The sequence below is a fragment of the Haliaeetus leucocephalus genome, unplaced genomic scaffold (genome assembly GCF_000737465.1).
Source record: "Haliaeetus leucocephalus isolate CR32 unplaced genomic scaffold, Haliaeetus_leucocephalus-4.0 Scaffold149, whole genome shotgun sequence".
In the NCBI taxonomy this organism is placed as follows: Eukaryota; Metazoa; Chordata; class Aves; order Accipitriformes; family Accipitridae; genus Haliaeetus; species Haliaeetus leucocephalus.
In genome coordinates, this window is record NW_010972585.1 from 639908 (window position 1) to 655419 (window position 15512).

Here is a 15512-nt window from a genome sequence, read left to right on the forward strand (position 1 = left end):
TACATAAAAAAGGGTAAAATCTGGAGATACAGGTTTTTTCAATCGGAATTAGAGTCTCCAAATTCTGTTTCAAGTTGTACACTGGCAGTCCAGCACTTAACGTATTCGCAGAAACCTACACAATATTTGCCGATGACATAGCTTAAATGGCTTCAGCTGACCATCAAAACCAAACCATAAATCGCCCATAAAGATACATTGACAAAAAAATTCTATCACATATTTCAGAACAATTCCAAACAGATAATTGATAACCAAATAAATACTAAGAAGGAAAAGACTAATGACTCGTATGTTTAGCTAAATAGTGCAAGCTAGTTAAAATGGAGAAACTAGATCCTAATTTTAATCGAGTAGAAGAGTGATTACCAAACATTAATTAAAAAAAATAAAATCCTGCTTGACAACTGACTCCCATTGGAACAATACTGGAACTGTGTCATCTACATCTCGTGTATGAAAACGACAGCATGATATACTGTTGTTTTAATGAAAGAAAATAACAATCTCTATTTCATAAATTTCTCATTAATATGCTTTTCAAGATTAAATCTATTGTGGACAAGAACATTAGTTTCATTTACAGGAGAAGAAATTTCTAGATTACATGTATTCGTTCTAGTTATTACTATCATCACCCATCTTAGTGTTCTGTATGACCCAAATGCTTTATTATGCATCTTAAAATGAAAGTGTGAATTTGTCAGCAAGAAGGTTACTAGCAGAAAAGAAATGGATTTGCTACCTTGAAAAATATGTGTCTGGGAGATGACTCTGGAAAAAGATGTTGAGATCAGATGAACAATGAGCATAGATTGCTGAATACAAGAGTGTGGAGACTGGCTTAGTAGCTGAGGTTAAACTAGATAACCCTGGGAAGCCTTTTGGATTTTATCGAACTTAGTAGCATAAATATAGAAAACAATTTACCCTTAATTTATAGGTCTAAGAGATAAAAAATCACCTAACTGGAGTTTGGTTTATTAGATTCAGACTAAAGAGAACAGCAAGAGAAGTCTCTTGTTTGTTGCAACTAATCTGACTCAAAACCCCACCTGCTGCCAGTGATGGTGTTTGGCCCATGCTGCCCGAGACACACATCGTCTCCTGAAGAAAGAAAAAAAGCACTACTCTCTCTATGTAGGGAATGAAACAAGAGCCATCACATTCTTTTTGTCAAAACAGGTCCGTTCCATTTCTGTCATGCTACAGGTGTGGAGCTTGGGGTGTCCCAATTTATAAGCCTTTCCCCCTACTTTCTTTACAGGAAATTCTGATAACATTTTATTCAGGCTTTAGTTTCAACAGGGTTTAACTTGTTCTGTGCATTACATCACTTTCTCATGGTTTTATCTTCCTTTGATTTTCTCATTAGCCTCATCTGCATGAAAACAAGATCTTTAGCTCTTGAGATTTTATCTGCTCAAGCAGCTAATGCAGCATATTAATCACAATTCCTGCATGGGTAGTAGGCATAAATTACCTACTCCAGAATAGAAATTACTTACTATTTGAAGAATAGCATCTTCATTTAGCAGCATCTATTCACTCCTTTTCATACTAGATAGCAAATCCTTTTGGAGACGGTTTATCTAGAGGCCAAAGGAGTTGCAGCCCTCTTGGTTTTCACAGCTTTCTGCAGTGCTCACTGTCCATCACATAGTGAGGAAGAGGCTGGGCCACTGCTTATTATTCTATTCAACACTGCTCTATCCATATGGACCTTTTCCTTTTAAAGAAAAAAAATCTAGTATTCTTATTGACAGCAAAGCTGAATCGGGAAATCTCCTTGATGTGACACAACAAACTTCAAAACTCTGTTCCTCCTTCATCAGCTGAAATGTGTGAGAGCAGAACCACTGCGGCAACACATTCCCACTTCCTGACCCTGTGATTCATACAGAAAGCACATTTTAAACCCTTTCAGAATTCAGAAAGATAGTCATTGTACCAACTGGAAGTTACATCTGAATAAACACTGGTAAATCCCAAGCTGGTGTTGTATTTTCTACGGGATGGCATTACTGGACAAGTCAAGCATGAGAATACTTCTAGCTCTGAGCAGTCATTATAGTCTCTAGTAGTTCATAGTGCTGGGGTTCAACCCTTTAGGTCTCTCGCCAGATAATATTAGTTCTTTGAAGCTGAAGAGTAAGTAACCCAAAATACTTAGGACACAAAACCTGAAGCTTTAACTTCAGTAAGTGAAGATTAAACAGCTGGAAGAGGTCTTATAGCCATGCAGCTCAAGCAGGTCAGGGTCTTCTCTTCGTGAATCTAACTTACATGTAACCTGATCTCGAGCACATCCTTGGCACATATTGAAACCATTCTCACAGTTAATGATTTTCTGCCAAGTTTGGCTAGTCCCCCCCTGCCTTTTTTTTTTTTAAAAAACATTCATAATTTACAGTAATTATTTACCATGTGTGGCATTTTTCTGGCAGGAATGGCTCATTAAATTCTGGCAAGTTTAAAAGCTTCATCAATACAAGCAGTCCTAATCAGTATTTATCTCCTACATTGTTCATAGTAGTCAACCAAATACTAACTTCAGCTCTAACTATGGAAAAATGTGTCAACAATTAGCAATTTCCCTATCCAGTGCCACTTCATATGTTTTCAGTTTGTGGTCCCTAAAAAAGATTAATGATTATTACATCTATTCCAAAACTATTCCAAATAAGAAGTACTATCCTTCAGAAACAGGCATTTACAGGGGCAAAGCTTAAAACACATAAGCAGTATTTTTCAACTACAGTGCATTATTAATCAAGTGCACATCTGCCTCTAGCACAAGAGGAACTTATAGTACTGTATAACAATTACATAATAAATAAAATTTCTGTTTAAAAGCAACCCTCAAAAATAAGAGGCAAACTACAGACAATATCTTTTTTAACTTGTTATGTACCAGAACCACTGAAAACTGGGCCACACAGATCCTACAAGGTTGCATTGGATACTAAATGTTTTCCTATCTGATGTGCCAGGAGGATCCTAATAAATATACCAGAGTAATACAAACATTCCTATAAGGATAGTTCTGTTTCCTACATTTTCTTCTACTATCATTAGGTTTCAGAAATGATCTGTGGTAAAAGGGTTTTACTGTTTGGGTTTTTTGTTGTTGTTTGTTTTTTTAGGGTTTTTTTGTTGTTTGGTTGGTTGGTTATTTTTTTTTTTACTTTGCCCTCCAAGACTTCCAGACTCCCCACTTTCCCCAAGTTTACGCTGAACCTGAGTGCAAGTCAATTTTGCTCCCTGGCTCTGGAAAGAGGGGTGGGAGTGAAGGCCTTCGTAGCATACTCTTTTCTCTAGACCCCTCACCTAACGGTTTGCTCAGGTCCTATTCAAACCTATTCACCAGTGAAACATCCTTCCACTGTAACAGTATTTCTCAAGTACTACATAATTTTATAGAAGGAAAAAAATAGCCTTTTAAAGCTGGTCACTTTTGGTTCGTAAACAGACTTTCCATATATATGCCTGGGTGCACAGATTATTAGAATATTTGTATGGCTGTCCATGTCCCAGTTTTAAAACCTGTGACTCTTACAGCTTTACAGATCAGCTACTAAAGCTGAGAAAATCCTGCATGTCCCGCTCTACTTTAGCGCTGCAGCCAAGGAGCAAATACAAAAGGATGCTGACATAGCTGTTTTAATGATAGGGCTGATTAAGCAGACAAATGCTTATGTATTCTTTCCTTTCTATGCCACAGTAATCTCATTTCTGTATTTGTTCCAATATTTTGGAAACATTCTTTAAGAATATTACGACCATTTCAGACAATAAGACAATTTATTGAGCAATAGCCTTCATTCTCAAAAAGAAACATCTTTTCCCATGCATATTAACTAAAATGTTTCACTGAACCCAGGACACAATTCAAGATTAAATACTTAGCAATTCTTAACTATATCCAAGAAAAGAAATACATAAACAAGCTCTCAGTCTCATATAATTCTTTAATAAAATTCTGTTAAAGAAAGTAAGTCAAGAAACAGAAAACATCTATTTAGCTGCAGTCGATCTGAGGAATTCATCATTAGTGAGGTTTGGTTTAAGAGCATCGGTACTTTACCCAACCTGCTTTTTTGTTGTTGTTGTTTGTTTCAAACTAGACTCTAAGACACGTCCAAATGCTGGTAAAGGAAGTGAAGAGTGGGGGGGGGCACCAGAACACAGCTCCTCTGTGTCGACCAAGGGCTGATGCAACAACCAGGGTAACCAAAAGCTAGTTAGCAAGGCCTTAGCCCAAACAAGGCAATCCAGGTCACCTATAAGACCTACGTTTATGTAAGATTCACCAAAACTTTCAATTCCAGGCAAGAACAACAAATACACCAACAGACTGGAAAACCGAAAGGGGGCTGTGCAGGCAAACGTGTCTAATTTTTTCAAATAATTATCAATTGGTCTAAAGAGAAGGTATAACTACTTTATGAAAAATCTTGCATCTCTTATGCTGAGCACAGCAGCAGATTCTAAACTTACCTGGAATATTTACATACAGAGACCTAGGAGCATAGAGATACTATAGAAAAAGAGTTTATTAATTTTTACACTGGTTTTAAATACCTAGAAATTAGATTTAAGAGAATAATATATCCTTAAAGGGGAATTTCTCATTTCTTTGGTTCGATAAGGTGAACAGAACATACCTGTTACATACTTGTTGCTATCACACACAGACACAAAGGAAAAATCTTCCCATTCGTACATTAAGGTCTCGATTTTTATATGCTTCATTTAAACTTTAGCCAGCAAAAGAGAAGGCTGAGGAAGAAGTGGTTACTAGCCTTTTAAATTTGACACGTTCTGTGGAGAACTGAGAATGGGGTCAAACATTTACATGCGACAGGCTTTTCAAGGGGAAGCAAAGAGTGGTGTCAGTAGGCTAAGGGTCAGAAATTTGCTATCACTCATTGATAAGTTAGGCAATGTTTACCAATCTTTAACAAACAGCATCTCAACAGAACGTGACTGAAGAGAAATTTATACTGTAAAGCCACAAAGACGACTGTTCTGCAGACAGAAAAAATACCTCTCAGTAATCTGAAGGATGCTCACAGCCAGCCAAACGTGTATCTAAGAGCAATGTTTTATTTCAAGAGCGCATAATCTCCTGTGCCATGACATAGAGTCAAGATAATTCAAAACTTTTAAAGACAAACCCATATTAATTCAAATCAGTCATGAAATCTATTATCCTCACACTTTTTACCTGTATGCCTCCATCCTAGCCTTTTAAACTAAGCTGCCCTTTTCTCATGTTTGTACTAAGAATTCAATTAATTTCAATTACTACACCTTAAAAATTTGGAAGCATTGACTGAAATTCTGAGTTCACCAAAATCAACTGTAATTTTCTACAGGGCTTTAGTGGGCCAGGATTTTTTCATTCTCTCTAAACAGTTATTTTAGGTTGTCAAAATATTTATTTTCCCACTTAAAATTCTATTCCTCAGTATATCAGCATTAAATGAAGATCTTGGATCATATGATTTCAGACTTCTGCTGTGCATTAGACACATTATCTAGCTTGCAACATTACACTTAAATTACTGTGGTAAGTTTGACAACACAGGTACAACAGATTTAGTATGGGGAGTGGTAATAGGACCAGAGGCCCTAAGTAGTCCTCTCATGCAGCAAAAATATGATTGCAAACAAAGAAACCCTGTTAAAGAACTTAAATCCTTAGTTCACAGAACTTCACACACAAAAACTTGGAAATTCTAGGTTTACGGTTCTATATGCAACCTTCTATTTTCCTTGGGCAGCCTAATGTACTGAAGAATACAGGAATCCTCAAGGCAGGGAAAACGCACTCTTATCAACAATTGTACCATAGAGCACGAGAATTGAACTCTTACCAACATTAGTAGCTCGAGAACGAAAACTTTTACCAACATTATACCACTTTTGTAAGGATTTTCAGTGTCTGTCTTCCCAAATGCTCCCCCTCACCCCTCAATCTTACATACCACATTTTCATCAGCAATTCTTCAACTCTTCAGTTGTGTTTCCAAGACTGTATAAACTATGGATTAACTACATTAGCTAGCAGTAGAGCAGGCTATCATCCTTGAGAGACAGCATAGTGATGGTTGCATGAACGCAGAATAGAGTGATGGTTCCATATTCTTTTTTCTCTCAGTTCTTCCAGAAACTGGGGTGGGCTCCAGCCTCAGGTGATGTCGCTTCAGGACAGGGAATTAGGTCACTGGGACAAGCACTGAGTTCTAGCAAGGAAAGTGTGTTACAGCCTAATTTTTTCCCTAATCCTAAACCTTCAAGATGCATCAGAGATGGCAGAGGGATATTATTTTTATGCCAACTCCAGCATCTCCAAGTGCTACTTTTGTTCCAGCAGCAGCAGTGCTTATACCTCAGAGGGTCCAAGAGGTAGTCTGGCGGGCTGCCAAAGCTCTTCACAGAAACAAAATTAAAAAGAAGAACGTTCTTCATTGACAACTCATCAAAAGCACAAGGAATGTAATGGGTGACACAAAAGGCAGCTTTGTAGCCTCAGGGCTACTTCCCCCTACCAAATATCAAACAACTACAGCAAGTAAAGGAAGTATGAAAGCTTCTCATTGCAAAGGTCACAAGTCTTTTCTATATTGCAAAGCATTAGGCAGACCTAATACAGAAATTGCCACCATTTCCTCCCATAACGATGAAAGAATTAAGAACAGGCAAGATAATGCCACTGTTTGGTAAAAGAGTATTTACAAAGCTTTTCAGGGAACATCCACAGCATTGCATTTGCAATTTATCACATGAAAAAAATGATTGATGGTGTCATCTGATCATAGGACTGCAAAATCAGGAACTCCTGTTCTTAACTATGGTGCTTTAGCATTAATTTCCCCCCTCCTCCTTCTTTTTTTTTTCCATTTCATTCCATCACTGCAGTTAAGTGTCCAATATCACATAATCTATATTGTACAAATAGCATAGCATATTAGCACATTGTTGCCATTTTCTGTGCTCTTCTGAACTGTAGCGAACGAGAAGAGAGCAGTACATATTCTTTGAAAGGGAAATACACTTTTTTTTCTAATTAAATGCAGAGTATTTTCACAAGCCAGCTTTCCTGTACACAGTGGAGCTCTTTGGAGGTTAATTCCATGCTAAATGAAGAGGGACAGTGAGTTTATAATCTGTTGTGTGCTCTCACTTGGCTTGTGTCATTAACTATGACAACTTTTTACTAGGTCCAACATGTCAACACCTTCAGAGCTAACATAAGGTGAGCAAAAGGTCTGCTATCTGGTAGACTGAGTTATAACAAGGAACATGTGTGAAGAGTACTTTCCTGGCCTGTTCCAATTCATAAGCCATGACAGTCTTTTCTGGGAGTTATTAAAGCTTTTGATGTCTACCTTATTTCACTCAACAGAGAGGAATGCATATGAAGAAATCTTGCCTCTTAGGCACAGAGAAGCTTATTTGTCCTTCTAAACAAAGTGCTTTACAGTATCTTAACATTTCTGTTACCAAGGGGTGCAGCCTTACAGCTATTTCTAATAAGGCACTGACAATAACTCTGACATAATTATAAGCGATTCCATTGGATAAGCAATGAAATAAACTGCTGTGAAATGTAATTCTGCTGTCAGTCACAGCTATTGCCAAGACATCCACTTGTGAAGCAATCCCACCTGTCCTGAGAACAAGTCATTCTACTCAATCAGTGCTGTTGTGTTGAAAGTTTCGTTTATTTATTGCTGAAATAATTGCGCCTGAAGATCAAACTGTTGGATTAGCTCTGCGCCAGAAGTATGCATCTTGTTATGGTAGTAGGTAGTTGGTTTTCAGCCAAAATCAACTTTTGTAAGTGAACTTTTCAGATATGGTAGTAAACACAGCACATTAAAAGTCTTCATTACTGCACTAGTTAGCTAAGGTAAAATGTTTACAGAACCAGGTTTTACAACAGACAACCTTTTGGATCTTTAAATGGCAACCTCATGTTTCATTTAAGAAAATGAAATCAGCCTTTAGTCCAGTGCTTTGTAAAGGAAGCCTTAAAAAAAATAAAATCGAATCATACATCTCTGAGATGCAAGTTCAACTCTGCACCAAACCATTCACCTCACATATAAAAGGAACAACGTATTTGCAGTATATCCCAAAGAATCACAGTATATCCCAACTGACATGTACAGAACAGAATTGAGTATGAAGAGAAATGCTGAGTCTTGCTTTTTCCTGTCATCATTCATGTCCCATTTCCACATTAGAATCCATTATTTGCTCTGGGCTATGACAGACATTGCAAGAAGAACTCCTGCCTTACTTCCCTAAATCTTTTTTTTTTTTTTTTTTTTTTTTTTAACTGAGCTCACAGCATAGGTTGCTTGAGAGGTTAGAGAATCAATCCTGCTGCTGCAAAGCTCATCTGCCCGGTAAAGGGCAAAGTCAGTGAGATACTAGGGAAGGAAAAACTTGCTCACGTAAGAGACCCTATAGTTATTAACAGTTGGGAAGAACATGAAACTGATACTCTGAGGGAAAAATAATTAGAAGAAAAAAGACATGGAACTGAGACTATTAGTGGCAGGGAGGCTTTTTTGACCCACAAATCACTGATGATTTTTGATGTACATGGGGCTAAGCATAGATGGATTTTTGAATGCACCTCTTGTTCAAAGCGGTTTTTAAATCACAAAGCTATTACTATAGAAGATATTCTGCCTTCTGAGTATTTTTATGTTATTTTATTTTTCCTGCTCCAAAATAATCCATGTACAGTTAAGTCATAGCAATCACCACACAACAGCAAATCTGCCAAAATATTGAATAAGAAGGCAAAAGCACCTGGTTCTTCCTTTCATATGTTTTGCAACAGGAGAGAATCGTGAACATATGAAAAAGTATTGGGTGACCATGAGTGGAAGTTTACAGGTTAATTTACAGGACAATCTAAATGAGGAGAATTAGCTGTGATTGAAGATTCAGTGGTTTTGTTTTCCTTTTCTTTTTTAATGTCCAGAATGTGTATATTTCTCAAGCTAACTGGAAATGCTAAGTGACATCCCAGGTCCTCAGACAAATTAATCCCTTCACTAACAAAAATAATTCATAACATACTTGTACTGAAGCTCCCTATTATCATTAACTGATTTTATCTTCAGGACAATACTACTAAGTAGCATCCCTACTTCACAGATAATGAAACAACACATAGGATGGATTAAATGACATGCTGTAAACTACATACAACACTTAGGACTGAATCAGTATTTAAATCCAAGTCTCCTGAAGACCCAGCTTACTGTCATAAGATATGAAACTTTACTGTCTGCCGCATGTTAGAACACCTCCATTGGTTTTATAACAGCAGAGGCAGGTCTGACCCACTGCACCGTTCCCATTCTCCTGACTATTAAGCTAGTACACACTCAGACCTCTCAGACTTTTCAGAGTTGACAATGGCCGCCAGCTTTATTAGCTAATTTCCAGACATCAACATATTTGAGAAGCAAGAGCAATACAGCAGTTAGAAGAAGGCAGGAACTAGTATGCTAGATCTTATAACAGTTCATGTGTTAAAGTGTGTAACAATCCTGTGGACGATATTCCTTGAGTTGCTGTCAGCATCTCAAGCTTCCCAAAATATTTATTAATGTAGGTTTAAAATGTTCTATTTAAGTGACCTAATAATCCTTTATAAAACTTTACATTTTTTGGATGATTGCAGTGATAAGATTGTGGAGTGTAGCAAATGCCTGTTGGTTTGTTTTGTTTTGTTTTTAAAAGAAGAAACTTGTATGGTATTTTAGAGATCACTGTCAAGCAAAAGGAAAAAATAGCAGTAAATCATCCAGCACCTGCAATAACTAGATAAGAGAGCAACAATTAATCTTTGGTCTTAAAATATTTTGCCTCTCAGAAAAAGCATGAGAACTGTGATAACCAAAACGAAGAAAGTTTATCACATGCCAAAACAAGTTTACCACAAAATATCATCTGAATCCAATTACTTCCCATGTCGTATAACATTGCTCAGGGCATGAACAAGACTCCCTTCCTGGTGTAGCCCGAGTTTTTCTTTTCAGAATGCATAAATGAATATTTTCCAGATTTCTCTACTTTTCTAGTTTTTCCACAACCCCTTCCCCTCAAATCACAACCTCTCACAAACAGGAACGTGGATCCCTATGCAGCAAACAGAAGCTGACTGACTACAGATTTGCTCTTCTTAATTATCTCTCATGGATGTTTAAAAGCAGTCCCCATACTCCCATGGCTCCACAGACCACAGGTGGGAACCTCCCCTGTACATTTTTCCTGAAGACTTTTCAGTCTTCTGGTTGGCCTCATTTGTGATTTCTGGTTTACCAGATTTTCCAAATAGGTCTTATTTTTTTCCTCCTTCCCCCCAACCCTCCCAGAACAAGAGACCAGAAGAGCTTTAGGCATCAGTCCAAGATTTCCAGAGGCCCCACAGCCCAGCCATCGTGCCAACAATCTGTGTGTGTGCAGTAAGGACATCTGATGCACTCAGAACGTGTAGGACTCGCTGTATAGGCAATATGGAACACATATGCACATAATTCCATCCTAAATCCTACATAATACACCCCAGATATTTCCCTCTCTTTTTCCTGCATGGAGTCGAATGGAGTTGTTGAAACTCTGACGAATCCCAGCATTTTTTATAAATTCATTCCCTCTGATACACCTAATGTTTTCCCGTGACATTTGCTTTCAAAGGCATTTTGATATCTGCTTATACCTTTCACACGTTTCTAGCTTCCATAACCATATGTTAGTCTGGAAATAGAATGAGGTGACAGTGCACTGCCCAAGCTTTGAATTACAGTTTCTCTATACCTAAATCTTGTTTGGGCTGGTAAATGAAGTTGCCACATGGCCATTTCTGACATTCCTGCTGACTTACAATCTAGACAAGTGAGGAAAGGTAACTAAGCAATAGACATTTCTCAGGTTCTCAGACTTATTTTTTCACAATAAATAATCCCATCCTTTTTCAGTGCAGAACAGTGTTTTAGCCTTGCTTAACGGGTGGTTGAATGATCACTCTAGAGAACTTTTTTGCCAACAAAAAACAAACCATCTAAAATACTATAAGCCATGTGATGCCATTTATCAAATATACTATTTCTTTAATTAAGGCAAGCGGTAAAGAGGTAAGATAACACGCTCTTGTTTGATAGCACTGCTAACTATACAAGCTGCAACTTGGTAAAAAACAAGTCTTAATTATGCTGTTTCCTTGATATTATACTACAAGATGCCCCAGAATGAATCATAGTAGAGACTACCACATGCTTTTTTAAAAACCTATGATGAAAAAGAGTTCTCACTACTTACTTTACTTACTACAGCATTCTTTCTGTTTTGATGTTCCCAAAGTGAACAGTGAACAGATTTTGTTTTTAAATTATGGTGCTGGAAATGCAGACCAACTTCCACAGCCTACAATAAATTCAGTACAGATTTATATTGTGGTAACAGAACAGAAAGTGACCTTTGGCTACTACACCACCATTTTCCCAATTTGTATTCATCTGGTAAATTAGTTGCTTGTAACAATAGTAGCAGATTATATAGTAAACTTTATTAACATGTAGGACTTAGATTATAAATGCTCACAGTTCAGAAAACTAAATATTATTGCCCATGAAACCCTAACATGGGCTTTTTACTATCCTTTTAACAGGCAGAAAGCAAAAGCTGTTTCTGTTTTTCAGCAACAATGTTTTCTTGACTCATGTATCCCTTAAAACATGATGTTATACACGTGATGAACAACTACTTGTTCTGCAATAAAAAGAAGAAAAATAGAATATTTCATTACTATGAAGGAACAAATTAAATAAAGGGGGAAATGTCACCGAAAAACTACCTCTAAAATAATGAAATATGCTTATATATTGCCTTGTGTAAAACATAGCTCTTTCTAAACAGACTGTATTTAGTCCAATTTTTCCCCAAAGTTAAACCCACAAAATGTAACTAAGATTAGGTCCAGAAAACAAAAATCCTGAGTGAGACAAAAGTCAAAGTCTAATTTCATTCTTTGATCATGTATGAGAATTAGTTACATGCAAGCAAGCATTGCTAAAGGCTTTATTACAAGAACAAAACCAAACTATCTACTATAGTAGACACTGTCCAGGATATTATGAATACACTTCTAATAATTAACATTGCATGTGAAGCTAAGATAAGGAAGAGAGTATTAGATACAGAATACAAAAAATATATTTAAAGTAAAATAAAATCAAGACTAAGCCAGTAAAAACCTCAGCAAACATCTGAATTATGTAGCAACTGTTGGACAACGTTCAGTGTGTTGCAGCAGAGAACTGATGGCAATGCATTCCTAGTAAATTCAAACAAAAATATTTCTCACAATAGCAAAATTGGAAGAGAATAGACTAAAGCTGGCATGACATTGCTTTTAGCCTGATTTTACTGATATTTACTAATTATACAAAGTTACATATTTTATATAAGGCATAAGAAAATAGCTGTGGAAAATAAGCAGCTATACCAAATAGCCTGTCACTTCCTTTTTCATAAATGGCTACATCTAATCACCTTTCTTCTAAATTATTATTTCCAACTGAAGAACAGTTAAATGAGAGTATTATATAATTTATGAATTATTACTAAAAGTGATGCATTAGGGCTCCTGAGAATTATGTAATATTAAGAGATGTTAAAATTACATTTCTTGCAGAGATTTAAGAGAGCTTTAAGAGTCGTGTCCTTTGCCAAAAACATTAGCATTCAAGTTAAACTCTCACTAGCATGCTTAGCTCATTAAGATTGCCTTTTTTTAAGTGCACATAATGCTAGAAGCAAAACACAAGTCTGGACTCATAAACTGCATGAACATCACCGCTGTCATTTTGTTACCCACTTCTTCCTTCTGCCTTAAAGCTGCACATAGGTCACCTCCAGGTACCTTTATTCTTTTCTCTTCTCTTCAGCCACATGCTCCTCTAATCCTTCAGTCAGCCTACAAATCTCACCTTGCAACCTTCCTTGGTTTTATTTCCGTATTTTTCACTTTGCTACCTAAACTGTTGTGAGTGCCCTCAGCACTCACACTGCACACCAGGTACTATACGACCCATTCACACCCCTCCTGGGGATTCACTGGTGTGGGTCTGATACAAGAAATAAAAGCCTCAGAAATAATAAACTACTAGCAAAACCAGATCTCTAAAGGAGCAGCATCCTCTGAAGTTTCATAGGGACTCCTTGTCTGTGTTTTAATATAGACTACATATCCCTCAGGGCAAGAGCCAAGTAATTTATGACATAATTAAAAAAACAACGGCATTATACTAATTCATTCTTCAAAGAGATATCCTGAGATAACAGTGTGTATCACTCACCTAAATCTACAAACAATATGCTATCTATCAAAACCAGGTAACTGTCAGTTAAGGTAACTTCCCAGTACCACGCATGCAGGTCACTCTGTAATCTGGTCCACTCACAAAATCAACACAGTCAGGGCAGTTTAAGCATCACATTTACAGGCTTTTAATGTAATCCTGTTGGTATTTTCTTCAAGCACTTCTAGTAACTGTTCTCACCCACTACAGGGTGCAGCAAACAGAGACTTTAGAAGTTAGCACCCCGGTTTGCATGGTGGCTGATGCAAAGCAGGCCCTGAGTCTGCCTCGGACAAAATGGGATTGTGCCACAGCCACGGCGGGAGGTACTACAAGGGTCCATCCCCAGCACCCACTGGAGAAGATACCCTGGGAAATCAGAGGCCTCAAACACAACAGAGTTCCCGAGGGACGGTGCTGCCACCGAGGACTCAGGCTGCAGGGTGACACCAGCCTCAGAGTGGGAGACACACTCTGGCCGGTGCACCGAGTCACCAGCAAAAGGAGCTGCGGGAAGAGGCGAACGGACCCTCCAGCATCACAAAGAATAAACAGGACACGAACCAGGTCACCTCGGCGACCATGCAAAGGTTTCTGGAGGATGTTGGGGTAAATTTCTTCATACAGACACTACATAGGTCACCTTTCAGATCTGCTGCTCAGGAAGAAGGAAGAACTGGTTGGGGATTTGATAATCAGTCACAGCCTTGGCTGTAACAACCATGAAACAGTGGAGTAGCGAAGACAAGTAGCAGAAGACAGGCCCTGGCCTTCAGGAAAAACTGGCTGGATCATCAGGGTCTGGGGATGGTGGTTAATGGTTTATACTCTAACCTGGAGGCTGATTACAAGTGAACTACCACAGAGGCGTACGAGACCTATCCAACTTGGTGTCTGTGGTGGGTTGACCCTGGCTGGAGACCAGGTGCCCACCAAAGCCGCTCTATCACTCACCCCCCCTCAGCTGGACAGGGGAGAGAAAATATAACAAAGAGCTTGTGGGTCGAGATAAGGACAGGGAGAGATCACTCAATGAATTACTGTCACAGGCAAAACAGACTCAGCTTGGGGAAAATTAACTCAATTTATTACCAATCAACCAGAGTAGGGTAATGAGAAATAAAACCAAATCTCAAAACACCTTCCCTCCACCCTTGCCTTCCTCCCAGGCACAACTCCACTCCTGGATTCTGTACCTCTACCCACCCCAGCGGCGCAGAGGGATGGGGAATGGGGTTTACGGTCAGTTCATCACACGTTATCTCTGCCGTTTCATCCTCTTCAGGGGCAGGACTCATCACATTCTTCCCCTGCTCCAGCGTGGGTCCCTTCCACGGGCTGCAGTCCTTCAGGCACAGACTGCTCCAGCGTGGGTCCCCCACGGGGTCACAAGTCCTGCCAGAAAACCTGCTCCAGCGTGGGCTCCTCTCTCCATGGGGCCACAGGTCCTGCCAGGAGCCTGCTCCAGCACGGGCTTCCCACGGGGTCACAGCCTCCTTCGAGCACTCACCTGCTCCGGCGTGGGGTCCTCCCCGGGCTGCAGGTGGAGATCTGCTCCACCATGGTCTTCCCCATGGGCTGCAGGGGAATCTCTGCTCCAGTGCCTGGAGCATCTCCTCCCCTCCTTCTGCACTGACCTGGGGGTCTGCAGGGCTGTTTCTCTCACTCCTCTCTCCAGCTGTCCATTTCTGTCTGTCCCAGCAACTTTTCTTCCTTCTTAAATCTGTTATCCCAGAGGCGCTACCACTATTGCTGCTGGGCTCGGCCTTGGCCGGCAGCGGGTCCATCTTAGAGCCGGCTGGGGTTGGCTCTGTCGGACACAGGGGAAGCTTCCAGCAGCTTCTCACTGAAGCCACCTCTGTAACCGTCCCCGCTACCAAAACCTTGCCACACAAACCCAATACAGTGTCTTTACCAATGCCAAGGAGGAGGTGCTGGAACACCGCCCACCAAGTTGTGGATGAGGGAAAACTTGGGAAATGGTTGATATGCTTGAGGGCACAGCTGCCGTTCAGAGGGAACTAGAGAGGCAGCAGTAATGAGCCACAGGAAACTCATGAAATTCAATGAGGACAAATACAAAGTCCAGCACCCATGATGGACTAACCCCCTGCA

The 15512-nt window shown here is 39.2% G+C and overlaps 1 protein-coding gene across 2 annotated transcripts in view; it reads right to left on the reverse strand.

Annotated features, from left to right (window-relative positions):
• Window positions 1–15512, reverse strand: part of CDK19 (cyclin-dependent kinase 19) — a 127603-nt gene that overhangs the window by 18268 nt on the left and 93823 nt on the right. The gene's annotated exons all lie outside the window — the stretch shown is intronic.